The following is a 13,823-nucleotide window of genomic DNA, read 5'->3' as shown; positions in this document are numbered from 1 at the left end:
TTTGGCCACCTCATGCGAAGAGTTGACACATTGGAAAAGACTCTGATGCTGGGAGGGATTGGGGGCAGGAGGAGAAGGGGACGATGGAGGATGAGATGGCTGGATGGCATCACTGACTCGATGGACGTGAGTCTGGGTGAACTCCTGGAGTTGGTGATGGACAGGGAGGCCTGGCGTGCTGCGATTCATGGGGTTGCAAAGAGTCGGACACGACTGAGCGACTGATCTGATCTGATCTGATCTGATTTTCCTGAAGTGAATGAAGCATTTTCTCCTCTAGGCAAAAAAACAAAATTATAATTGATATTTTCCATAACAGGTGATTGAGAAGTGATAATTGTCATAGGTGTTTTCACTGTTTTTTGTCTCTAAAATATCAACAGATCATATTTATTTACTTCATTTCCATTTTCATCAGAATATTAGTGTTGAATGATTGCAGTCCAAATTCTGTTTTTTCTTATTCCTTCATTCCTTTCTTTCTTCTTCCCACTTTCCTTTTCTAATTCTTATATTCCCTTTCTTTCTTTTTCTCCTATCACTCTCTTCTTTCATTGTTCCTCTTTCTCTTCTGTTAATAATTTTCTTTGTTTCTTGTGAGGATGTGTGCTGTGTGTGGGTGAATGTGTTTGCATTTTGATCACAGCAACATAAACACAAAGATTCTCTAAATTAAAATAAATTAAGCATAAAGTAGTGAACTGACTCTTTTTGTCAAAGCATATTGTGTACTTTTTACTATGTAAAAATTTTTCCATTTGTATTGTTACCAAATGTCTTAAGTTCAAGTGCTTATCCTTCAGACTACATTTGCAACAGACTAGATGGGTGTGTATGGGGGTGGGACTGGAATGAATTATATGTAAAGGGGATTAAGCATTTGTCAAACAGCCAAAAAACTCATATAATCTCTCCTGAACTATGGTTGGAGATTTCATTTTTTTCCAAATTAGTTCTCATTAAAAAAAAAAAAAGACTCTCAAGGAAATTCCAAAGTACCCACTTATCCTCTTGTCTTTCTGGAAGAGGATTAACAGTCTGAAGGAAGTAAATGAAATTTAGTCTGCTCCATAAAAGAACATAGCTTGAATTTTGTTCTCACAGCATAACATCACAAAAACAAGGATTATTGTCTAATCTCACCAGCTTTCTTTAAAGAAGCATCCTAAAGAATTTCCACTTTCACTAAATTGTTATAAAAGGTGTTTCCAGCTGCAGAACCTCCTCACTTCTGTTATAAATCACCTAGAACTGGACTTTGTCTGAGCCCTAACAGAACAGCTTAAGCAGCAAAGCCGGACATTTCTTACCCGATTTCCTGAAAACTCAGACTTCACTAAGGTTTGGCTCTCTTTCCTTCCAGCCTGGTGAAGTTCCAAACACTTTCAGATTTATATCTCTCATTGAAGACAAAGCAGCAGCATATCAGATTTTTCTTCTCTAGAGAAGAACGATTTCTAATTAGGGGCTTTGTAACTATAAACCACTTGGAAAATATTTAGGCCAACTCCTACATTTGGCATTTTTTCCTTCTGTTGAGATCAGACTTCCTCACTTTAGGTGAATACACTCTATTTCCACTCATGAGTGAGACTCTACTCCAAGGTCTGGGACTTTGAACTCCCCTCACTATAAAATGTGGCCCCAGTCAAGCTCTTCCCAGGAATGCTTTGCTATCTTGATCAAATTTTCTCATATGTGTTAGGATTGTCAACAGAGATATATATCTCATTTCTGGCTCTCCACATGTATCCATCTTATCTAAGACTAATAGTTTATCCATATCTGTGGTTTAATATTTTTCTTTAAAAAGTCAATGGTATGTATAGATGGAGAAAATGTTTTATAGTTTTAGAGGGGAGATAATGATAATTATAGCTGACATTTATTGATCACTTGCCCTGTGCCCGCCATGGTATTGTGTGCTGTAGCAGTCTACTTTAATCTGAATCCACCTAACAGATCTCTTGGGGCTTCCCGGGTGGTGCTAGTGGTTAAGAACCTGCCTGCCAAAGTAGGAGACATAAGAGACCCAGGTTTGATCCCTGGGTTGGGAAGATCCTCTGGAGGAGGGCTTGGTGATCCACTCCGATATTTTTACCTGGAGAATCTCGTGGATAGAGGAACCTGGAAGGCTACAGTCCCTAGGATGGCACAGAGTCAGACACAGCTGAAGCAACTTAGTAAAACAGACTTCTAAATTAGGTGCCATCCTTCTCATTTTCTAGAAGGGAAAACTTAAATTTAGAAAGTTTAGGGAATTACTTCCAAGTGTTCCAGCAAAAGACAAGTAGAATTAGAATTCAAATGCAAATTATTGGGTCAGAAGGTTTGACCTTGACTATTTCATCACATTCCCTTCCAAAGACTGAATTGTAAATGTAGTTGCTTTGCAATATCTGAGATTATGTGGATTCAACGTTGCTAGTGCTTCTGCTAAGTCACTTCAGTTGTGTCCGACTCTGTGGGACCCCGTAGACTGCAGCCCAAAAGGCTCCCCCGTCCCTGGAATTCTCCAAGCAAGAACGCTGGAGTGGGTTGCCATTTGCTTCTCCAATGCATGAAAGTGAAAAGTGAAAATGAAGTTGCTCAGTAAGTGTCCGACTCTTCGTGACCCCATGGACTACAGCCTACCAGGCTCCTCCATCCATGGGATTTTCCAGGCAAGAATACTGGAGTGGATTGCCATTGCCTTCTCTGGGATTCAACGTTAGTCAACCTAAAAGAAAAAGAAAAGATACAAGAGAGAAAAAATAGAGTAATTTTGAAAAATATTGTCCTCACTGACACTGAACTCATGTAAAAGGCCAAAAGTAGTTATTGAAGGAAAATGGTAAGCGGACTTTAACTTGGGAATGTTTTATTGAATTCCATGGAGAATCACTGACTGTATTCCATAATAAAAAAATACAACACTATCACTTTATATGATAAGGCAATACCAGTACACAAAATATTTCAAATTACTTTAGGAATATCTAACAAAAATATGTAAGGCTTACAGTTATCTCATTGTTTTCTGCGAAATGCATGTTGAAACATGCAGTGACAAACTATCTCCTCCCTTACTTAGAAATATGAAAAAAATTTCAAGATAACATGGAAAAGAATCTATTTTTAAAAAGTTATCTTCAAGGAACCACTTACATGCTTAGAAGCATAAAGTGTAAAATTATAATTCTGAACCATAATTTTTCTGGGTGAGTGGTGAGGAATTTCTACATTCCTCTCTTAAATAGAACAGAATACCCAAGAAATGATAGAAATGTTCTTAGTTTTTTTTTCTCTCTTTACAATTTTTGTTTCTACTTTGAACTTTTCCATTCCTTTCTGTGAAAACTTTAAGATCCGTTAAAAAGTATCTGATATTATAAGCACTTAGCAGTTATAAAAAGTGAAATTATCTTATTTAACAGTTTACTGGGGTGCTCGTGGTTGGCAGACAGCAGTTGTTTCTTTCCGTGCTTCCTGGAGCCACTTCAAGTTGCTGTTTCGCTGTGATAGTGTCAGGCACACAGCATACATACACAGGTACACATTCACAGGCATGCACACCTCCTCAGGAAGGCATAGTTTCAACTAGCTTATATGAATAAACTATTATGATTTTTATGATGCAACTATATCCCCACAATTCCTCTGTGAATATATTTCAAATTTTAGCTCTTAATTATACTTGAAAAGTGAAAGTGTTAGTCACTAGTGACCCTCATTGGACTGTAGCCTGCCAGGCTCCTCTGTCCATGGGATTCTCCAGGCAAGAATACTGGAATGGGTTGCCATTCCCTTCTCCAGGGGATCATCCCAACCCAGGGATCAAACCTGGGCATCCCACATTGTAGGCAGAGTCTTTATGTTTTGAGCTACCACGGTAGCTGCATTATTACTCTCAAATATCTACATATTAATAACCACTGATAAATATCTAATGTGTTTTTAAAAAAGGTAAGTTGAGGCATTGTCAGAATTACCAAACTTAAAATCAGTTTTCATTTCTCTGGCAACATGGCTGTCAATTTCCTTTTTGTCTCAAGGGTATTTGGGTTGCATGAAAGATCCAAGATTCTCCCTACCTCACCTGTTCTTAATCATTCTGTGGTGATGATGGGAATAGGAGAGAGCGGGTATTCATGACAGCCACAGCTCTGTCATACACTGTAAAAGATAAAATGAAGATTAGCAATTGACTATCAGGACCAATGTAAAACAATACAGAATATCTATTAACACCAAAGAGCCCTTTGCAAAAAGTGTGGGGATTCTGTTTGCATATAAGAATTTTAGGTAGCTAAATTTCATTAAAGGACAGTGAGTTACAGATTTCATTACACTTGAAAATCTTACAAGTTTTAATTTCATAATTCAGGAGGATACTAGTAAAGTTTTCTAAATGTGTATAAAAATAAATATCTATTCTCTGTGTCATTTCCTTATATGATATGAAAAGGGACTTTTAAATTTTTTGCCTTAACTGGCCAACCTCAGGCTGCATTTTCCTAAGCATGGAAATTTCAGGATTATGGGAGAATTGATTATGAATCATTGACATCTAAGACATTGGATTTCATGGAGAATTATAAAAAGATGAGCAAAAAAGGGAAAAAGAAATTGAAAAATAAAATTTATGTTTTTCTAGGTAATATATGTTAAAACAACCCTTGTCTCTTTTCACTGCAATAATTACAAGTTCAAAAAAAAAAAAAAATAGGGAAACATATCAACTCAAATCTGAGTTCCTTATGAAAAGCAGAAAATTCAACCAGTCTATACATTGGATCCGGAGAAGGCAATGGCAGGCAACCCGACTCCAGTACTTTTGCCTAGAAAATCCCATGGATGGAGGAGCCTGGTAGGCTGCAGTCCATGGGGTCGCTAAGAGTCAGACACGACCGAGCGACTTCACTTTCACTTTTCACTTTCATGCATTGGAGAAGGAAGTGGCAACCCACTCCAGTGTTCTTGCCTGGAGAATCCCAGGGACAGGGGAGCCTGGTGGGCTGCTGTCTATGGGGTGGCACAGAGTCGGACACAACTGAAGCGACTTAGCAGCAGAATACATTGGATTAGAGAAGGCAATGGCAGGCACCCCACTCCAGTACTTTTGCCTAGAAAATCCCATGGACAGAGGAGACTGGTAGGCTGCGGTCCATGGGGTCACTAGAGTTGGACACAACTGAGCGACTTCAGTTTCACTTTTCACTTTCATGCATTGGAGAAGGAAGTGGCAACCCACTCCAGTGTTCTTGCCTGGAGAATCCCAGGGCCAGGGAAGCCTGATGGGCTGCTGCCTATGGGGTCTCACAGAGTCGGACATGACTGAAGAGACTTAGCAGCAGCAGCATACATTAGATAAGACCCTGATGCTGGGAAAGATTGAGGACAAAAGGAGAAGGGGGACACAGAGGATGAAATGACTGGATGGCATCAGTGACTCAATGGACATGAGCTTGAGCAAACTCAGGGAGACAGTGAAGGACAGGGAGGCCTGGTGTGCTGCAGTCTATGGGGTCACAAAGAGTCGGACACAACTTAGAGACTGAACAACGTTAATCAGATTCTGATACACGATTCTTTCTCCTCCAGACTGCTTTTTAAAAAATAATCCTTAGAATGCAGATGCTGCCAATTAACATAACATAATGAAATAAGAACAGCACAAAACACTGTATTATCATGACTGACTGAATTTTGACTTATAAATTCAATCAAAAATACTGTTTAGTATCCTCAAATCAGTATACTAGGATTAATTTATATTCTTTTTATACCTTATGTAAGTGTGATTGACTCAAATGCTCTTATTCAAGGGAAAAAGTTATAACCATTACTACAAATTGGATTTAAAGAATATCTCTATTTCTGATAATAAACAGAAAGGTAAGTTTAAGCATCAAGCTGATAACATTCATGAGATATGTTGACAATTAATATACTATGAATAATTATGGCCCTTTTATTAAACAATAAAGTGAAGGAACATGAGTAATGCCTCTTATCAAAGAAAAAAATTAGATTCAGTTCTGGGAACATAAGGATTGCCACTGAATGAAGTCCAAAATTTTATATATTAAAATTTTTCTAAAAAAGAAAGGAAGAAGGAAAGAAAGAAAAAAGAAGAAGAAGAAGATCCCCTGAACAAATGTTTCTGTCTACTTTTTGTTTTATGAACTAGTTCATTCAAATATCAAGGTTACTGTTTTCTTTCTCCAATATTTATGGAAAACTCATACAGTTCTAGCTGCAGAGCTGTAAAAATTTGAAAACATAAAACTTTCCGGGTTTCTGTATCACTAAGACACAAAGAGTTCAACTTGTTAGAGTAGCAAGTTCTGCAGTGCTGAGAGTTAGAATACATCGGCATTGGTCTAATGAAAGATAAATAAAAGAGATAGACCACGTAATTTTCCAAACACTAGGGATAAAATGAGGTACTGACATTTCCCGAACAGGCAAAACAGAACTTCAGTCCTAAAGTTTATTAGGTATCTGTCTTAGCAGTTGGAATCCTTTGGAATCATGAAAATATACTTTAGCAGATAACCTGGAGGAAAGTAGCTTTTTATCTCATAAAGCATTTTAAGAATTTAATTAGAGGAATAGATGTCAGAGGGAGGCTCTGATTGGCAGAGTGTCTTTTCCTCTCTGGACTTTTTGCACCAGAAACTAAAAAGTTTATTTCTGTGAACTGTTCATGGTACTTGATGACAATTCAAAGATTTAAATTTTTTCCTACTTTTTCCAATCCAGCTTGAGAAAATTTAATCAATTTTTTTGCTCATCCAGGAACAACTATAAATAGGAAAAATATAAATACCATCTCATTTTTAAATTTTTCCAGGATGAAATAGTTGTGTGTTTTTTTTTTTTTTTCCTCCAGTACTCATGCACAAATGTGAGAGTTGGACCATGAAGAAGGCTGAGCACCAAAGAATTGATGCTTTCAAGTGGTGGTGCTGGGGAAGACTCTTGAGAGTCCCTTGGATGGCAAAGAGATCAAGCCAGTCAATCCTAAAGGAAATCAACCCTGAATATTCATTGGAAGGACTGATACTAAAGCTGAAGCTCCTTACTTTGGCCACCTGATGTGAAGAGCTGACTCATTGGAAAAGATCCTGATGCTGGGAAAGATAGAAGGCAGGGGGGAAGGAGGGGACGACAGAGGATGAGATGGTTGAATGGCATCACTGACTCAATGGACATGAGTTTGAGCAAGCTGCAGGAGACGGTGAAGGACAGAGAAACCTGGAGTGTTGCAGTCCATGGGGTTGCAAAGAGTTTGACCCAACTTAGCAACTGAACAACAAGAATTATGGCAGTACAACATGAAACTTCTCCTCTACTGATATAAAAGTTTTAGCAAGTAAATAGTTATCATAAGATTAAGTAAACCTGGTTCAATAAGAAATGTGATGTCAGGAATAAAATTTAACACCTATGTTTCAGTGTCTTTGAAATTGGTAAACTCTTTTTAGATGTTCTTTAAATAATAAAAGCACAAGCATGCTTTTCACAGAGCACTTTTCTTTCATATTCAATATTCTCCCTGTAGAAAATAAATTGTTACCAGTATTTTTCTGCATTATTTCCTAACAGACAATCTAAATCATCAAAATAGTGTTCTTAAAAGAACCATGTGATGTCCAGAGAGACTTATGAAGCTCTCTATCTCTGATTTAAGCACTCTTGAGCAATAAGAATATGAATAAAACTACTAAAATCTTTGTGTTTCAGTTTGAATCTCTAAACTCATGAATTTCGAGTGATATGAAGTTGGCCCAAATAACACCATGGCTGGTAAATGCAACTCTCATTCACCCTTGGAAGTAAAATAACGTTTTTGCATGCTCCTTAAAAAAACAAAAAACAAAAAAAAACTGCTATTAAAAAAAAAGAAGCATAAAAACATGACAAAAAAACCCCTCATTTTTAATCACAACAAACAACTCTAATGGATGTTTGTACTTGATCCTCAATACCTGTGTACTTTATTATATTTTAATCTTAAGAAACACCATCTTAACAAAGAAGCAGACACAGGAACTTGGAAAGAACACTTCAACCTGTGTTAATGGCTGATAACCACAGTCATTTTCCATTCATTTGATGGTGTGTATGTTATGGGATTCCCTGATGGCACAGACGGTAAAGCGTCTGCCTGCAACGCGGGACGCCCGGGTTCGATCCCCGGGTAGGGAAGATCCCCTGGAGAAGGAAATGGCAACCCTCTCCAGTACTCTTGCCTAGAAAATTCCATGGATGGAGGAGCCTGGTGGGCTACAGTCCATGGAGTCCCAAAGAGTCAGACACGACTGAGCGACTTCACTCATGTTGTACAACAATTTGAAATAATGAGCAAATTTTAATTCAGTGTCAGTCGTATTGATCTATCTATAGAGAAGCCAAATTTAATGTTCTTGTGGCTAATAATTATGTTCATTTAAGAAAGAAAAGCACTGACATCTGGCCAATAAACATTAAGCAGGTAAGTTATAGGCGTCTAATCAACACCAACCTCAGTTTATAATAAATAAAATGAAGGATTATTAAATCAACATCTCTGCTCATTATTTGGCATGCTAATGGCATGTTATATTTTTGAGACTGGAGAGGAATACTCTCAATGTGAAAAAGGGTGCTGCTGCCAAGTCACTTCAGTCGTGTCCGACTCTGTGCGACCCCATAGACGGCAGCCCACCAGGCTCCCCCGTCCCTGGGATTCTCCAGGCAAGAACACTGGAGCAGGTTGCCATTTCCTTCTGCAATGCATGAAAGTGAAAAGTGAAAGGAAAAGTGAAAGGAAGTCGCTCAGTCGTGTCCGACTCCTAGCGATCCCATGGACTGCAACCTACCAGGGTCCTCCGTCCATGGGATTTTCCAGGCAAGAGTACTGGAGTGGGGTGCCATTGCCTCCTCCAGAAAAAGGGTGAGGCAGAACTAAATAACAGAGAAGGAAATTTGGAATCAGAAGGGATCATTGACCCCCCGGGATTTACTTGATAAATCAGTAACCATCTATTAATTCACTCTGCCACTTTGTCCCCTACTTTAAAGTATACTGAGAGTACTTTTTACTAGGAAAAATATATTTTAAAAGATTTTTCCCTTTGAGTATGGAGTAAAAGAGAGAATTGCTAAGTCATTATGACATTTTAGTTGCAAATGTGTATGTTCTGGAGTATACAATTTTATTATTGGGAATTTTTTTCTCTGTTATTTCTTTCTCCCTAGAGCCCACGAAAAGAGGGCTTAGACAGAGTGAATGAATAAATCTGTGTTTAAGCAAGGCATTTACATACACACACAAAATTATTATTATAGAAATTATCTAAAAATTGACAAAGGGAAAATAATTACTTACTTTTTCTCTACGATCTGCCCATTTCATGAATAACAAGATTTGGAATAATCTAAGCACCCTTATAAACTCCCTTTGCTATAGGGCAAGAAACCTCTCTCCATAATGCACTGAATATATAGCCTAGCAGGACATGTGCAGTTCCCTGAAAGATGAGGGCAATGTTGGTAACAAGGGTGATGACGCTAAGCTTGTGATGATGAGGGTCGTAATGAATTGTTGACTATTTTTTATCTAAGTAAAAAAAATAAAATCCTCACTGAATAAATTTGGAAAATGATTCTCTGAAAAAGTAAAAATCTGTTGTGTGCATATGATTTTTAAGTTAAATCCCCATTCTGTAAATATATGCATATTTTGCTGAAGTTTGTGGAGTGAACCACAGCATGTATCAAAGTCAAGGAAAAGTTAAGGACTAAATTGTTTAAATTTTAAAAGTATTTAATCCAGGAAATAAAGACACTTAACCTTAGAAGATTTGGTTCTGTGGGTTTCATGAGTGAAATGAAGCAGAATTTGCCAGTGATAAAATATTTCCCAACAGAGTACTGAATGAGCTAAAAATACTCTCACTTAATATTTTTATACTGCATTATAATTACATATCTATTTCATACACATTGTTCACTGATGCAATATCACAGTTAGGGGTGTGTGTGTGTGTATGTGTGTGTTTAATTCCCACTTTAAAGACGGGAAAGATTGAGGCTTTCTTATTTTTGTTACAAAATGGGATACTTTGAAGATACTTGGTTTAGAATTTTTGTCTTAAGTATGCTGTAAATCTAGATGACATTCTACTCTGCTTCTGCAGAAGCCCTCACGATGTAGAGGCACATGTAAACTTATAGATACAAGAATGTACCCATGTTCGTCTTCACTATAGATTAGCTATTTTCCTTTTGACTCTGAATTTCAATCCTTCATCAGAAAATTCAGGAATAAAATACCTATATAAAACAAATTTAAATGGTATCAGATACTATAAGATCTGTGAGCACATACTGCATACTTTGGAATAATTTATAATATTAAAATATGCTTCTAAAATTTCTGTTAAAAGAAGAAGAGAACATGGATTCTCCCAACAAATTGATTAGACCATCAGGATGGATTCCATTATTCTTTACAGCTCCATTCATTTCTGTGGCTCTCAGAAGTCAAACCTCAATGGTCTTTTCTGATTTCTGATTCCCCCTCCCTAAAATGATCAATGTATTATATCAATCACATAAAACCTATAGCCCCCCAAAACTTCCCATTCTGAACTCTCATCAATTTTATGATCAGCAGGTGCTACTACATAACAGATTTTTTTTTTCTCAAAACTTTCCCTTCACTTCTATGCTGTTGTTCAGTTTTGTCAGATTTCTCTTAACTAATAGACTGATCCAACCAGTAGGATCCAACCAATCTGTCCTAAAGGAGATCAGTCCTGAGTGTTCATTGCAAGGACTGATGCTGAAGCTGAAACTCCAGTACTTTGGCCACCCGATGCGAAGATCTGACTCATTGGAAAAGACCCTGATGCTGAGAAAGATTGAAGGCAGGAGGAGAAGGGAATGAGAAGATGAGATGGTTGGATGGCATCATTGATTTGATGGACATGAGTTTGAGTAAACTCCTGGAGTTGGTCATAGACAGGGAAGCCTGGCATGCTGCAGTCCATGGGGTCACAAAGAGACAGGACTGAGCGACTGAACTGAACTGACTAGACTGAAGATATAATCTTTAACCACCAGATCATTGTTCTTTTAGGCTACTTTCCCTGTTGCTTGGAGAAGAAAAATGAAACAGAACCGCAAGTGACACACGTATATGTGCATTTATGGTGGTGTCCCACTGAATCTCCCACCAGGAACCCTGTCGTCTGTTCTGCCCTCCATACGGCCCAGCCTGTCCTCCGGACACTCACTGTAGACTAGCGTTCTTGTTTCACGGTTTAAGACCTCAATCTTTCTCCTGCCTTCAATCTCAGTAGTATCAGTGACCAACCAGTATCTTGCTCTCACAGATCCTCCTATATTTTTTTCATTTCTTATTCTCTAAAACCATACCACCAATCCTCAAGATAGCAACTGCAGCCCCCTGGTCTCCACATACACCCCTTTCATTTATTTATTTCTAATTCGTTGAGTGTAGTGTCCTCTCTGTTATAATCCCTCTATGTAATCTCAATCAGAGGTGCACAAACGTTTTCTTTAAAAGGCCACAAAGTAAATATTTCAGGTTTTGTGGGCCAACAGTTTCTATCACACCTACTGAACTCTGTGATTGTTGTACCAAAGTACACATATGTTTATTGCACAAATACCTTAAAATGAGAGTGCTGTGTGACTTGTAATTTACGGTCATAACACTTAACCTGGGTTAAGTCCATAGGGTCACAAAGAGTCGGACATGACTGAACTGAACTGAACCGAACCTGGCACTCAGTCATCTTTAATATATGATTTATCTGAATCCATGGTCAGTGTCTCCCAGGTAAGCGGGAAAAGTTAGTTGGGTTTAGCTATGGATGGCCATTGGCAACAATGACAAAGAGGCTAAGTCAGAGGAGATTTTTTTTTTTAAGAAATCATAGTATTGATCATGGAATCTAAAGTGCCCAAAAACTTGTGAGTGAGTGAGCAAAATGGAATGGGCTTTATAGTTACAGAGACTTTATTTTCAGAACCAGCTATAGAGTTTTATAGTTCCTTAATCATTTGGAAGCTCTTTAAAGGGGGGCTTAGGCCTTCCCTGCTGGCCTTGGAGAAGCAAGCTGCCATGAGCTCTACAGATGCACAGCAAGGGCGAGTTCTACCAACAGCCACATGATCTTGGAAGAGCACCTGAGCTTCTGGGGAGATTGCACCCCAGGTACCTCCTTGATCACAGACTCATGCAACCCTGTGTGGAGACACCAGCCAAGCAGTACAGGGACTCATGATCCATCGCAACTATCAGATGATAAATATACTTTGTTTCAAATGTATATATGTGTGTAACATGCTACCCAGCAGAAAAACTTATATAACTGTCAGTGTTTCCATAATAAGCTTTATTAGCTAAGATACTATTTGAATTCTGTCTTCTGTCTTCACACTTACCTATTCTCTTCCCACGCTCACTCAATGACACCTCACAGTTCAATGAGAGAAAAAAAGGGATGTTAACAGAATTAAGCTATTATCACATCTACCACAAAGTTGATCATTCTACCTGCATTTTAAGACATCCTGGTGGCTCAGACAGTAAAGAGTTTGCCTACAATGTGGGTGACCTGGGTCTGATCCCTGAGTCAGGAAAATCTCCTGGAGAAGAAAATGGCAACCCATTCCAGTATTCTTGCCTGGAAAATCCCATGGACACAGGAGCCTGGTAGGCTACAGTCCATGGGGTCACAAAGAGTCGGACATGACTGAGCGACTTCACTTTCACTTTAAGACATCTAATTCCCTCTTAAAATGTAGAAAGTATCGCTCTTCTGATGAGAACTCAGTGCTTCTATTGGTGTCCTGCTTGGGCTTGCTTATCCTTTAGTTACCATTCTCTTCTTGGCTTATCTTTCATCACTTAATTATGTTCAAGTATCTCTGATTTATATATGTATATGTATAGATGCATGCATATAAATATATGTATATGTATAAATCACTGCATGCATTCAAATGTATATATACACACATCTGGTATATTATCCACATGTATGTATATGTATATGTGTATACATATATATATACTTAGCAAGGAATACATTATACTATCAATATATTACATGTATATGTTACATGCATATTTCTTCAAAGAAATGTCTGTATCCACTATTTCCATTTTAACCTACTATCTCTCTAAACTTACATTCCACACCCACTCAACTAAAACTTCTCTAGACCAGGTTACCAAGGATTTTATTCTTTTTGTGATCAGTGGGAAATGTGACTTCACACTGTTCTACCTCTTAGAAGCACTTGGCAATAATGACTATTCTTCTTCCCTACCCTCCCATCAACGATTTTAAAATAGTCTCTTCTTTGGAGACCTCATGAAACCAAATATCCTGGGTTTGTGAGCCTCATTAGCTGTCTGCCTTTGTTAACTCTTTCCTTTGTACATAGCTGCTGGATTTGGAAGTGACTTTAGGCTCAGTCTGCGGTTCTCTCTTCCTGTCTGCCCTTCCCTTTGTTCTAGATAATCTCATTAACTCATATGAATTTACTCACCATGGTGAAAGTCCCAAAGCAATATTCTCCAGCCCTGCTATTGCATTTAAAATTCACACTCACATCCCTAAAGCTTTTGGCATCTATACCTTTCTGGCTCCTGGGTATCTCAAAATTCTCATGGCAAGACTGACAGTGTTAACATACCTTTTACACATACACACACACCAAGCAGTAGAAACTACTGCAAAAGCAACCATCTATCACTTTAGCCACATCAGAATAAATGACACTTACCAGGGTACTAAAGACAAAAAAAAATT

This window comes from Bison bison, unplaced genomic scaffold (assembly GCF_000754665.1).
Source record: "Bison bison bison isolate TAMUID 2011002044 unplaced genomic scaffold, Bison_UMD1.0 scf7180017864296, whole genome shotgun sequence".
Taxonomy (NCBI): Eukaryota; Metazoa; Chordata; class Mammalia; order Artiodactyla; family Bovidae; genus Bison; species Bison bison.
This window is presented reverse-complemented; position numbering follows the sequence as displayed.